Below are 13,147 nucleotides of genomic sequence, written 5' to 3' on the forward strand. Positions count from 1 at the left end.
ACAATTTTGGCAGAGACGACATGTGAGAGAAGATGCCAGCCTCTCCTGCAACAGAAGTGACAACCCTCAGGCTGGCAGCTCCTAGAGCCCTCAGCTACCCAGACTTCTAACATTCAAGTGGACTGCTTAATATAAAGTAGGTGGGGTGCTGAGAGCCAAGACTGAACAAGCACGGACTCCCATCGTGTGTGTGTGTGTGTGTGTGTGTGTGTAGACTCCCATCCTGGGGTGTGTGTGTGTTATGTGTGTTTCATTGCCACCAGGGTTATTGCTGGGGCTTAGTGCCTGTACACCAATCCTAGCAGTTATTCTTTTCATTTTGACAGGACAGAGAGAAACCGAGAGAACAGGGGAAACAGAGGGAGAGAGACATCTGTAGCACTGCTTCACCATGTGTAAAGCTTTCCCTCCTGCAGGTAGAGACTGGGGCTTGAACCTGGGTCTGAGTGTATGGTAACACATGCACCCTACCAGGTGAACCACCACCTGCTTTCTTTCCCATTCTGATTCAGTCCCTCACCAGCTGGAGGAAATCTTGGGAAATGATGCTTTTGGTTTTCCTTTGTCAAAAAAGGGGAGGAATCTATCTCCTTCACAGAACTTCTATACAAATGAATGGCTGTAAGGCACTGAAGAAGTTTTGCACACATGAACATGACACACAAAAACAGAAGGAAAAGTGATGGGGGCGCTAGCTCATTCATTCAGCTACTTATTTTGCTTCCAAGGCTTTGTGTCTGCAGGAGTTTCTACCTACTGAGCTATTTCCTCACTGCTCTGACTCTTTCTTCACAGACTGAGATGGTGAAGGGGTGCCAGGGGTGGCAGATCTTCTAAAGGCAGGCCTGGCTGCAGTGGTCACAGTAGATGGAAAGAGGAAGGGCTGGAGGGTAGGAGACAGGTGCCCAGAGGACATACTCTGAGGGTATAACAGCTCTGGGATGCCACAGAAAGGGCAGGTAGGGTGGGGGGTGGGGCTGCTGAGGAAGGTCTCCCGTCTCAGAGTGTCACCTGGAGTGACAGAGGCACTACCTACAGGGCACCTGAATGTGGCTGGTATGACCCAAGATTCTACACAGGGGCAGAGGAGATAGCAGAATGGTTATACAAAATCATGCCTGAGGCTCTGAGGTCCCAGGTTCAGTCCCCAGTACCACCATATGTCAGAGATAAGCAATACTCTGATAAAAATAATTTAAAAAGAAAAAAAAAAAGAAGACATAGGATTTCACAGACTAGCATGAAATATCAGTAATCGTCCAAACATTTTACTTATTTATGTATGAGAGAAAAAAACCAGAGCATCCCTCAGGCACATGTAATATTGAGGATGAAACTAAGGATCCCATGCTTGTAAACCCAGTTTGCTGGCCTCTGCATCACCTCCTGGGCCACTCAACTTTTACATTGACTCCATGTTGAAATAACTTATTTTGAAAGAGATGGATTATTGTGACATCCACTCTACTTGTTTCTTTTGGCTAAATATATTGTCTGTTTGTTTGTTTTATTTATAAAAAGGAAATACTGACAAAAACCATAGGATAAGAGGGGTACAACTCTACCCAATTCTCACCACCAGAACTCCGTACCCCCTCCCCTCCCCCGATAGCTTTCCTATTCAACCCTCTGGGAGTATGGACCCAAGGTCACTGTGGGATGCAGAAGGTGGAAGGTCTGGCTTCTGTAATTGCTTCCCCGCTGAACATGGGCGTTGACTGGTGATCCATACTCCCAGCTTGCCTCTCTCCTTCCCTAGTGGGGTGGGGCTCTGTTTGTTTGTTTCTAAATTACTCATGGATTGTGTTCTCTCCCTCTGCGACAGTGTGGGCCTGGTCTCCCTTAGCTGTGCCACACTTGACCCCTCTCTCCCTCAGGTCTGTCCATCGGAGGAGACAGGTAGCCTGCCCATCACCCCTCCAGCAGCACCTGACACTCTGCCAAAGTGCTCCCCTGGGTGCCCCCCTTCTCCCTTGTGCCCAGGTTGAGCCCAGGTGGAGGAATGTGGAGGAGCTCAGGTTTGGGTCCCTGTGAGAGACAGAGGGGTGCCTGCTCTAGGGGTGCCATGTCCAGGAGAGGAGATGTGAATCAGTGCTGTTCAGGTGCAAGCTGTGCCCATCGTAAGTAGCATCCACATGGCCTCCGACCTCACTAGTCACAGAGTCCTGAGAACAAGTCCACACCAGGGCTGTGTTCAGGGGCTCAGATTGATTCTGGAATGGTGGGAGGAGAGGCAGTCGGCATGGACATGCGCCCCAACTCAGACGCTGACTGTCAGTATAACTTAGGAAAGGCAACGGTTTGTGAACTTTAACTCTCTTTGACCAGAGCCCCATAGGAAGCTGCAAAATATAAGTAAAGCACTTAGCACAGCGCCTGGAACCAGGCCATGTTAGAGTAAGAACTGTTGCTCTTGTCAACAGACCCCAAGTCCAATTCATCAGGAGACAGGCCATGAAGACAGCACAACTGGAAGAGCTTGGGGCTCTCATGCCTGAGGCTCCCAGCAGTGCACAGTTCTCTGGCTTCTCTTCTTCTTTGCAAAGCTCTCTCCCTAACAGGAAATAAATAATAGGGGGTGAGGTAGGGGAGACAGCATATTGGTTATGCAAAAGACTTTTCATGCATGAGGCTCTGAGGTCCCAGGTTAAGTCCCCAGGACCACCATAAGCAAGAGCTGTGCAGTGTGCTGGTAATAAAATATTTTTTTTTAAAAAGGGAAATTAATAGAAATAAACTCTGACAAGCATGCATTAGGAGGCCACTGCTGGAGCATATTCCCCCTGACCTTTAGATGCTGAGTTATATAATGCCATGCAACCAACCACCTCAGAGCCATTTCCTCTGAGGTGCACGACCCACTGTGACTGGTAACTTTTTTTCCTTTATGGGGGGGGGATTAATGGTTTACAGTTGACAGTAAAATACAGCAGTTGGTACACATGTAACATTTCTCAGTTTTCTACAAAACATTCTAATCCCCCACCTAGGTCCTCCTCTGCCAGGCTGATAACTTTAGTCCCTGACTATCCGTTCTGGTCTCAGTGTCCCCTTCAGGCTCCCTTTGTCAAATGCCACAATGCTTTGGCACAGCCAGCCACCAGCAGCCCTGGACACTGGGGCTAATGCTGGCACTCACTGTTGACATTCCACACAGAAGAATCAACATGAGCTTCGGGAAGATTCAGCTGACATGTGTGTGTGGGGGGATGGTCCCTGGGGAGAGCTGAGGTGGCAGTGCCGACAGTCTAGACACCTGAGTTCTAGACCAGCTCTGCCCTGTCTCTCCAGGCATACATTGAAAAGAGAAAGAAAATTACACAGAGTAAGCATCTAAGAAGCAATCCAGCCCTTCATTTGCTTCTCTCCAGAGCCCAGGGAGGTAGAGAGCTGTTATTTTCTTTTTCTTCTTTTTCTTCAGGCTCTCTCTCTCTCTCTCTCCCTCCCTCCCACCCCCTCTTCCTCTCTCCCTAGTTCCCCTTTCCCTATCAACTTCTCTCTTTCTCTATCAAAAAATAAATATTTTCAAAATAGAAAATAAAATAAAGAGAGTCAGACTGGTACCTTCTCTAAATGCCTGTGTGAACAAAATTTTAGTTGATAGCTGTTATTTTCTTTTAGGGAGGTGAGATTCAGAGAAGTTAAATAAATTACCTGTGGACACAGAGCCAGGCCCTGGACTCAAGACTGCTGATGCCCAAGATCACCTTTGTCCTCAGCTCCCCCACATGTAAGCACTCCCACAGGGGGTGGCCAGGCAGCTACTGGTCCTTTCAGATCCTGACACTATGTCCCTCCTAGTTCCTCTCTGATTTATCAGAGAGACTCAGGGAAAATTAAGCCCGTTCACCTAGAAAACACAGGAGGCACCTTTCCCAATAAAGATGTAGAAGCATGTCAGAGGAGGAGTCTACAGTGGTGACGGCTATGGCTACCTTCAGTTCCCTCTCCCAGTTTTAGCAAAGGCAAAAGGAACTCACATTACTTAATGTGCAAGGACCTAGGTTCAAGTCCCTGGTCTCTACCTGCAGGAGAGAAGCTTCATGAGTGGTGGGGCAGTGCTGCAGGCCTCTCTCTTTATCTCTCCCTCTTTCTTAATTCCTGTGTCTATCACATAAAAAAAGAAAGAAGGGAGGGAGGGGCAGCCAGGAGAAATGCTAACCCAATAACCCTGGTGGTAAAAGAAAAAAAAGGCAGGGGACCAGGCGGTAGCGCAGTAGGTTAAGTGCACATGGCGAGAAGTGCAAGGACCGGTGTAAGGATCCTGGTTCAAGCCCCTGGCTCCCCACCTGCACATTGTGTCATTTGACAGGCAGTGAAGTAGGTCTGCAGGTGTCTATCTTCCTCTCCCTCTGTCTTCTCCTCCCCTCGATTTCTCTCTGTCCTGTCCAACAACAACAACAACAGCAACAGCAATGGCAACAACAACAAGGGCAACAAAGTGGAAAAAACTGGCCTCCAGGAGCAGTGGATTTGTAGTGCAGGCACTGAGCCCCAGCATTAGCCCTTGAGGCAAAAAAAAAAAAAAAAAAAAAGCAAAAGCCATGAGGAACAAAGTGTGGAGAACTGGCAAATCAGAAATGAGCAGGGTTGGAGGAGGCTGCGAAGGGAGGGCTGGGTAGCAAGGGCCACAGCCTATGGAATGAAGGTCCTGCTCTACCATGGTCACCTGCTATGTGACTGAGGACCAAACGCCTCAGCTTCTGTGTGACAGAATGAGAAGACTGAACCTTGTATCTCAAGCTGGGAGAACTGATTTTTTTTTTTTTTTTAAAAACACTCTAAAGGGATATTCTGTTTTACTTAAAGTTTCCCCCCAAAGACAAGTAAGTATGCTCTGAAGCCAACCCTCCTGAAGGTGGTAACAATTTAAAATAGAAACTTCCATAAGACTGGGCTTTCTCTGAGCAAGGCAGAACTTTGCTGTATCTGTGTATAGAGGTTATGAGTAGTTTTTTTTTTATTTTATTGCTGGCATAAATAAAGAACAGCTCATAAAGCAACTTGGAATAAAGGTCAGTCCAAGAAGTCTTTGTTTTGCTTTCTGAAAACTTGCCATCACCTTCCTAGTTTACATTGCTATAGTGGATTTTAAGTTAGTTTCCTTGAGTTCCTACCAAAATTAACAGGTGGGCTAGTGAGACAGCTCAGCTGGATAGTGCACTGCTCTGTCATGTGTGTGACCCAGGTTCAAACCTAGCCCCCCGTGCACTGGAGGTACTGTTGGTGCTATGGCCTCTTTCACTGTCTCTGCCTCTCTGGGGGCAAGGGATGGAGGCGTGTGAAACTGATAGTGAAATGCTGAGTGGAAGAAGAAAGTTAGCATCTGCTTTAAATGCTGCTGAGATCAAACCATAAAATAAGTAACTGGCTATGAAACTCAAATTGTTCTCATTTGCAACACCTTCCCCACCTGACAGAGGTGACACCTTCTTTCTGAGGCGACTACAGGAAGGTGCAAGTCTGTGTTACAAAGTGCAGTGAGGGGAGGGGACCCAGCACACCACCAGTGAGGGGAGGGGACCCAGCACACCACCAGTGAGGGGAGGGGACCCAGCACACTACCCTGGCATCCTTTGTGAGTGGCTTCAGGAAGCACAGCCAGGAGCTGGTAGAAGAAAGGAAGGTGGGGAGCTGCCCGTCCAACTTGCAACAGCTCCCTGCCCATGTCTGAGCCATCCTGACATTGCCCAGAAACTCTCCTCCTTCCAGAAGCTTCCATCAATTAGCACTCTAACAATCGCCACTCCTGCTCTTTGCCTCCTTCCAGCCTGAAAGCATGAAAGCATCTGATTTGTGCTAGAACTTCATACCCTGGCCTCTAGATTACTTTATAAGGGAATGCAAGTATTCTGTTGTCTCTATAATATTTCCTCAGAAAGGAGAAACTAGACTTTTTTTTTTTTTTGCCGCCAAGGTTATCGCTGGGGCTCGGTGCCTGCACTATGCTCCTATAGGCCATTTTTTCCTCATTTTGTTGTCCTTGTTGTTGTTACTGTTGGATAGGACAGAGAGAGGAGGGAAAGACAGAGAGGGGAAGAGAAAAATAGACACCTGCAGACCTGCTTCGCCACTTGTGCCAGGGGCTCGAGCCAGGATCCTTAATGCCGGAGGTCCTTGTGTTTTGTGCCACATGCACTTAACCCACTGCGCTACCGCCTGACCCTTTTTTTAAAATTAGTGATTTAGTAATGATTGACAAGATTGAAAAGTAAGGGGGCTGGGTGATAGTGCAGCAGGTTAAGCACAGGTGGCGCAAAGTGCAAGGACCGGCGTTAAGGATCCCGGTTTGAGCCCCTGGCTCCCCACCTGCAGGGAAGTCGCTTCACAGGCGGTGAAGCAGGTCTGCAGGTGTCTATCTTTCTCTCCCCCTCTGTCTTCCCCTCCTCTCTCTATTTCTCTCTGTCCTATCCAACAATAATGACAACAATAACATCAACAATAAACAACAAGGGCAACAAAAGGGGAAAAAATAGCCTCGAGGAGGAGGAGGAGTGGATTTGTAATGCAGGCACTGAGCCCCAGTGATAACCCTAGAGACAAATAAATAAATAATAAGTAAATAAAATATTAAAAAATAAAAGGGGAACAATTCTGAACAATTACCACCATCAGAGTTCCATATCCCATCTCCTCCATTGGAGGGTTCCCTACTCTTTACCCCTCTGGGAATATGGACCAGAATTCTTTATGAGGTGCAGAAGGTGGAAGGTCTGGCTTCTGTAATTCCTTCTCTGCTGAACATGGACATTGGCAGGTCGATCCATGCTCCCAGCCTGAGAGACTAGACTCTTTCCTAGCCTGTTCCTTCAGCTACTGCATCTCCAACCACCTTGCATGGCCCCTAGCTAGTAAACTGAGCTCCATGACAAAGGACTCTGGAGAGACTTGGTGGGTAAAGGAGCTGACGGAGGGCCAGCTTCTCCATGAGCCAGAGCATTGGCATCTGAGTTGTGGCAGTGAATAATCCACACCAGGCCTCTCAGATTCTATCTCCTCACGCAGCCCTAAGGGATTGAGATGACCATACAAGCCACCATGTCCACAGACGCTTGGCAACAGGAGGGGGCAGGTCATAGACCTGAAGGATGCTCAGAGAACCCATCCCTTGGGCACTTCTCCAGCAGACAGGCCCAGTGATAAACACACACACGCACATATGCACACACGCACAAGATCAGAGTCACTTCCTGGGAAGCCAAGGGTATCCTGTTACTTCCAGTACAGCTACTGTCACTTTTCTTTTTTCTTTCTCTCTCTTTCTTTCTTTTAATGTTTTTTTAAAAATATTTTATTTTACTTATTTATTCCCTTTTGTTGCCCTTGTTGTTTTTCTTTTAATGTTTATTCCCTTTTGTTGCCCTTGTTGTTTTACTGTTGTAGTTATTGTTGGTGTTGGATAGGACAGAGAGAAATGGAGAGAGGAGGGGAGACAGAGAGGGGGAGAGAAAGATAGACACCTGCAGACCTGCTTCACCGCTTGTAAAGTGATGCCCCTGCAGGTGGGGACCCCGGGGGCTCGAACTGGGATCCTTAACGCCAGTCCTTGTGCTTTGTGCTACCTGCGTTTAACTGGCTGTGTTACCACCCGTCTCCCTTCTTTTTATTTTTTCACCAGAACATTTTTCACCAACTGATGAAACTGGGGACTGAACCTGGGACCACCGGGCCTCAGGTATGCAAGTCCTTTTGCAAGACCACCATGCTATCTCCCTACCCACTCTTTTTAAAAGATTAATTTGTTAATTGTGACAGAAAATAATAATAAAAAAGGAGAGTGGGGAGGGGACTGGGGGGAGTGAAGACCAGAGCCCCACTCAGCTCTGGTGTATGGTGGTGCTAGAGATTGAATCTGGGGCCTCTGGGGCCTCGGGCATGTAAGCTGGTGCTCTTAGCAGGCTGAGTTCTCTCCCCTGGCTCCAAGCTTCTGTCTCTTATACCCTGTTCTATTGAAATAGAACTTTCATATAGAAGGGGCTATACGATAGTGAACCAGTATTCTCTTTTGTTTTTACCAGAGCACTGCTCAGTTCTGGCTTATGGTGGTGCTGGGGACTGAATCTGGGATCTCACTGTTTCAGGCATGAAAGTCATTTGTATAACCATTATGTTGTCAGGGAAGAGATTTTTTTTTTTTTAAAGATCAACTTTTATTTCCCATTATACACACAGAGAGTATCACATGGGGCGGGGGTAGGGAGGTCAGAGTATTACTCCAGAGCATGAAACCCCAGGGACCAATATATATACTGGACTCTACCAGTTGAGCTATTTCCCAGCTCGCTACAGTGGATTTTAGAGTCAGGAAATATTGGTGCTGGTCTGTGTCCCCTAGCCCCCAGGCAAATAGAAATGATAAACAGGGGGGAATCAGGCTGTAGAGCTGCAGGTTAAGTGCAGGTGGTGCAAAGCGCAAGGACTGGCAGAAGGATCCTGGTTCGAACCTCCGGCTCCCCACATGCAGGGGAGTCGTTTCACAGGCAGTGAAGCAGGTCTGCAGGTGTCTATCTTTCTCTCTCTGTCTTCCCCTCCTCTCTCCATTTCTCTCTGTCCTATCCAACAACGACAAATTAATAACAACAACAATAACTATAGCAACAATAAAAAGACAAGGGCAACAAAAGGGAAAATAAATAAAAATAATAAAAAAAGAAATGATAAACAGGGAGTTGGGTGGTAGTGCAGCGGGTTAAATGCAGGTGGCACAAAGCACAAAGATGGGCTTAAGGATCCTGGTTCAAGCCCCCGGCTCCCTACCTGCAGGGGAGTTGCTTCACAAGCGGTGAAGTAGGTCTCCCCCTCTCTGTCTTCCCCTTCTCTCTCCAGTTCTCTCTGTCCTATTCAACAATGACAATAATAACTACAACAATAAAACAGCAAGAGCAACAAAAGAGAATAAATTAAATTTAAATAAAAAAGAAGTAATAGTTGTTCTGCACAGTTGTGTTTTAGAGAAAGAACTCTGGCTCCAATTTAACTATCAGGCAGCATGAAGCTGTTGGAACAGTGTGTGTCACCTTAGCTCTAAGCCTGTGTTTCCTCATAAGCAGAAACCTTGGCAGCGTTGCATCCAGTCACAGTCACAGTCCAAAAAGGCTTTTTCTTTTATGTCACCAAGGGGTCACTGTATGAAGGGTGGTGATGCAGTACAACCTAGAAAGTGACAGTCTGCTTGATGCCATCTTTAGGAGATGAACCAGCATCAACACAGAGAGATAATGACAACTGAGCACTCAGCACTGATCTTTTCCAGGGGTCCAGGACAGCTTGCTAAGTGAGCAACCCTGACATTCCACGGACTCCCAATGCCCAGAGCTCCACCCAACACAGTCTGGTCCCTTAGCCTAGCACTCACTGCAGGAAGCTGACTAGTCCAGCTCCTCTTTCCCAAGCATCACCCAGTGCTTGACTGTTTTCTGATTATTTCATCTGTATCAGGCATGGCCCCCTATAAACCAATCATAAACTCAGCAGCGGAAATTTTGTCATGTCCTTGTTTGCAGAGCACACCCTTAGTGGGGACTTGTGGCTGACAGTGACAACAGCTAGCATGTGTATAAAGCATGGCTGAGACAAGACAGCATGACCGTGAGGGCGGGCTCCTGTGTCCTCCTCCAGAGAGAAAAGCCAGGATACCACTTAGCCAGTAGACCCATGCCTTGCCCAAAGTACTAGGTTCCAGCCCGAGGCAGATGGATGGTGGAGCTGCGCTGCATTGTTTCTCTTCTCTCAGAATAAGTAAGTAGGGCTGGGGTAATACTACCAGTGGCAGATCATGAATTTAACAATAGAAATCTTGTCACATTCTTGCATTCTGGAGGCTCTGAGGACCCAGGTTCAATCCCTGGCACTACCAGAAGCCAGAGCAGAGCAGTGCTCTGGTGAGTAATAAAATTCTAAGAAATATTAGCCAGCTTTATTTATTTGACTTAGTCCTCACAGTAGTGCAATAAGTTGACCCTATTAATGTTGCCACTTTACAGAGGAGGGACTGGGCTACAGAGAGGCTGAATAGCTGGCTTGGCCTCACACAGCCAGCAAGATGGAGCAGAGTACAACCTCAGAGCCCTTTCTCTGGTAGTGCCTGACCTTCCAGTTTGAGAGCATCTTCACCATCCAGTTTACTCTGCACAGAACCTGGAAATCTCAGAGCACAAGCTCAAGATGTCAGGTTGCTCACTTTTCCTCACATGGAGCCGATTCTGCCACCATTTACTCAGCATCTGGTGGGTGGCAAGTGTTAGGCTGGGTAGTATCTTGTTTAATCCTCAGAATAAGGGAGAGAGGAGAGGAGGGATGGGGGTAATGGAGGGAAAAGCCAGAGTATCATGTCAGTACATGTGGTGCTGGGAACTGAACTAAGCCCCAGGCGTGCAAGTCCAACACTCTTCCACTTGAACCATGTCTCCAGGTACTGAGTGCATTTCTTTCTTCCTTCCTTCTTCCCTCTCTTCTTTCCTTTTATTTTTTCTTTCTTTCTTTCTTCCTTTTCAGCTTCATTTGTGTGTGCCAAGGACTGAAGTCAGCACCATACTTGCAAGGCATATGCTCTACAGCTGAACTACACCCCCAGCCTGTTACATAAGCTACAATGTTAATGGTGTAGAGTGCTGTCTATATTTTAGCAATGAAGTTTCTTTTTTTTTTTAATTATTTATTTATTTTTGAGAGAGATGCAGAGAGAGACACACACACAGAGAGAGAAACACCAGAGCAGTGTTCAGCTCTGGTTTATGATGGTGTGGGGGATTGAACCTGGAACTTAGAAGTCTCAGGCATGAGAGTCTGTTTGCATAACCATTATGCTGTCTCCCCCACCCAGCAGTGAAGTTTCATACTGTGCTTTATTCTCTGTGTATGAGCCTCACCACACCTTCCAGGGTCCTAGTGCCACTCCCACTATCAGACTGACTTTCTCTACCTGCTCCCATCCCTTCATAATCTTATTTTTTACAGTCTACTAGGTAGTAGGACTTGTTAGTTCACTTGTTTCGGTTGTTGGTTATTTATATTATACCTATGAGACAAACCATCTTACCCTTTCTGACTTAATTCACTTCATATAATGATTGCAAGTTGTATTGAGATTGTAGCAAAGGCAGTATTTCCTCTTTGTAGTGGCTGAGTTAAGTAGTCCATGAGTATATACACATACCACAACTTCTTTATTCAGTTACCCGTGGGTGGCAGGCAGGTTGTTGCTGTGTCTTGGCTATTGTGAATAGAGCAGCTATGAATGAACGCAGGGGTGCAAGTATCTTCTCAAATTAACTGAAGCCTATCTATTTTCAAGATGAGGGAGGGCTGGGGAGATAGCTTAACAGTTACACAGAAGGGAGTCGGGCTGTAGCGCAGCGGGTTAAGCGCAGGTGGCGCAAAGCACAAGGATGGGCATAAGGATCCCGGTTTGAACCCCGGCTCCCCACCTGCAGGGGAGTCGCTTCACAGGCGGTGAAGCAGGTCTGCAGGTGTCTGTCTTTCTCTCCCCCTCTCTGTCTTCCCCTCCTCTCTCCATTTCTCTCTGTCCTATCCAACAACGACGACAACAACAATAATAACTACAACAATAAAACAACAAGGGCAACAAAAGGGAATAAATAAATAAAATAAAATATTTAAAAAAATAGTTACACAGAAGAATTTACATGCCTGAGACTCTGAGGTCCCAGGTTCATAAGCCAGAGCTTAGCAGTGCTTTGGGAAAGAAGACGGAAGGAAGCAGCAACAGCAGCAGCTAGAAGGCTTGTTACAATTCCAGGGTTAGTACAGGCTTGAGAGGTGTCAGGACTAGGACTCAGATACCATGACCCTGAACTCTCACCCAGTCAGCATGGCTCCAGGAGCTCTGTGGCACACATAGGGATCACTTCTGTACATGTCCTGGGCCAAGTAACAAGGCTTTGGAAGACCACTGGTTTCTGGTCTTGAACTTGACGTTGGCTGTGATTTTAGGTGAACCTCAGGTCCCCTACCTGTGGCAACTGTGCAAAAATGACTCCACTGGACTTCTGTGACGTTAATGATGCCACACAGCAACACTTTCAGGACAGAATGCACAGCAAACATATAGTCACTGCTGCCACTACCACCTCTAAGGGCGAAAAGCGTGGCTCTGTTATATTATCATTTATTATTTAGAAGGATCTCTGTAAAGAGAAAGGTGTTCAAATATAGTGAGAGAGGAAGAGGCTAAGGAGAAGAGACATGAGGTCCCTAGAGGGGCCAGAGAGATAGTTCACTTGGACAGTATGCCCCTTTGCCATGTGTTTGGCCCCTCTTTGAGACCAGCCTCCATGGCACTGAAGAAAGCTTTGGTGCTGTGGCCTCTGTATATCTGTGGCTGTGGCAATGGTGGGGGTTGCAGGGGCAGAAGAGGAGAAGGAAGAGGAGGAAAGGAAGGAAGAGAAAACACAGCCAGGGGCAGAGCTGAATGCCAGAGTTCTTCCCCTGATCTGCTGCCTCTCTGAATGCCACGGCACAAGCTTCTCTTCGAGCTCCAAAAGCAGGAGGCCTTGTGATCCTGAGACTTGCCTCACTGCCCTGGTCCGTGAGGGAATCACCCTTTGCCCCCAGCAGAGAATGGGCACTGGGCTAGCTGTCCCAAGTGGAAAATTCAACTCCATCCCAGGCGGAAACCCCAAATCTTTGCTGTTCCAGCATATTTCCAGGACGTGCTGGCTCCCAGAAGCCACAATTACAGGCGGGCTCAAGGCAGAGGAGTAATTAGGCCAGACCACAAGCTCAGCAGTCTCTGGGCCTCTCCCTCCCAGGCCCTCTTCCTGCTTCCTTCCCCGCCTGCTTTGCCAACCCACTCACAGCCTCTGCACAGTGGAGAGCGAAGTAGTGGGAATTTCCACCCTTCTCACTTCCAGGAAACAGAAAAGGGATGGGGTGAGGGAGGACAGGAGCCATCTCATGGGTACAGCTAATGATGGGCGACACGAGAGCTGGAAACCACTCTCACAGAAAGTGGTACAGGGGCTGGGAGGTGGCAAGCCGGGGAGCACACATGCTACCATGCTCAAGGACCCAGGTTCAAGCCCAGGATCCCTACTTGCAGGGGGAAGCGTCACAAGTGAGAAAGCAGTGTTGTAGATGTCTCTCTTTTTCTCTCTCCCACTTCCCTCTCAATTTGTCTTTTCCCAAT

The 13,147-nt window shown here is 47.5% G+C and overlaps 1 protein-coding gene across 11 annotated transcripts in view; it reads right to left on the minus strand.

Annotated features, from left to right (window-relative positions):
- The window catches only part of ARHGEF11 (Rho guanine nucleotide exchange factor 11), a 127,083-nt gene that overhangs the window by 71,308 nt on the left and 42,628 nt on the right, over positions 1-13,147 (minus strand). The gene's annotated exons all lie outside the window — the stretch shown is intronic.

The sequence above is a fragment of the Erinaceus europaeus genome, chromosome 11 (assembly GCF_950295315.1).
Source record: "Erinaceus europaeus chromosome 11, mEriEur2.1, whole genome shotgun sequence".
Classification (NCBI taxonomy): domain Eukaryota; kingdom Metazoa; phylum Chordata; class Mammalia; order Eulipotyphla; family Erinaceidae; genus Erinaceus; species Erinaceus europaeus.